The sequence below is a fragment of the Dermacentor variabilis genome, chromosome 11 (assembly GCF_050947875.1).
Source record: "Dermacentor variabilis isolate Ectoservices chromosome 11, ASM5094787v1, whole genome shotgun sequence".
Classification (NCBI taxonomy): domain Eukaryota; kingdom Metazoa; phylum Arthropoda; class Arachnida; order Ixodida; family Ixodidae; genus Dermacentor; species Dermacentor variabilis.
Window position 1 is genome coordinate 83,074,696 of NC_134578.1, and position 1,440 is coordinate 83,076,135.

Below are 1,440 nucleotides of genomic sequence, written 5' to 3' on the forward strand. Positions count from 1 at the left end.
CAAGTTCTCATGGAAACGCGCAGTAGCCCGTGTATTCGTGCTGTCAAAGTGCAGGAAGTGAGGCTTGGGAAGATGGTAATGCTTGTAGATAGATTGTTTTCGTGGTATAAAGTATTGTTTAAAATGAGTCGGGTATTTTCAAAGCGAACTGCTTTCGTTTGTAATCACTGAGTCATAATCAAGGTACCGTTGTCAGATGGGAAGAGGACTTGGCAACCAGAGGCGCCGCGTCCCAGAGCTTTCATGTACTCATCAACCCAGCATCATTCGATACATTGACCCCGGTACTCCCCCACAACCCGGGCTGACTGGGTGGGGAGACTTGGTTCGGGCCAACGGTCCTTCCCGGACAAGGGGGCTGTTGTGGTGCAGTCCAACTGAGGGACTGCACTCAACACACAAACAGCCATGTCGGTCTTGCAGGGCACAAGCCTGACTGACCCTCGGACTGCCCTGACGCAAAAGAGGTCAAGGCATACAACCATGGAGACCACCAAAGCCGTCCGCGGAGCAGCGCGACCACTTGAGGGTGCACCACCACCGGTTCCAGCTCTGGGTTCCACTGAGCCAAACAAAACCCCGTAGATCGACTGGCGCACACGGCCGAGTCGTGCGACCTTTGGAGCATGCATCATAACTTAATGGATAGCTTTCCACCTGACTCGTCAAAAATCACGGCAGGACGAGCCCACACTTCGAGAAACTTCTTCTCGCCCAAGCGGTGCCGCTCCCGGGTGAGGTGGAACCAGACCTCCTTCCGTGCTTTCGCAAGCACTTCGTGAAGGCCCGGTGCCCGACCCCCGCAAATTGCATCGCAGCGTGCCAGCCAAACTTGGTATGAGCACTCGGCGAGGAGAAGCACGAACTGGTTGATCGCCTGATTGGGCAAAGGGTGCAAAAATCGGACTGTCTCATAAGGAACGCCTGGGAGCCTAAATAGACTAGCAACGCTTTGGAGAAGAGCTGCAGGAAGCAAACACTGCGTAAAGATATGAACTGAGTCCTCACGAGCGCCACAGAAAGGACACACTCCACGAGCCGGGATGGCTGTGAAGGGCCTGTAGCTCAACGGCAGGCACCCTCGCGCCAGGCGGTACATAAAGGTGGCTCGCCTGGCGTCGAGGAAACCGGCCGTAATGAGCTTCCAGTTTGGCCTGTGAATCGACAGGTCGTACCTTTGGCAATGTGGGGGGAGTCCTGGGGTGAGGATATCCACTAACTCTTGGAGTGGAGCTGAAACTACGTCGATGCCTGGGTGAACCTTGCGGAGGCTTACCAAAGAGTTGGCAGCCGCCGCATAAATGGTGGACGGGGTACCTGAACGAGGAACACAGTGGGAAAATGTGCTCTGCGAGAACAAGCGGAGTCGGGTGCTAAGAAAGAAGGAAGTTAAGCTTCGAGTTAGGAGCATATCCGAGTTAAGAGCGACCTGGGTCCACC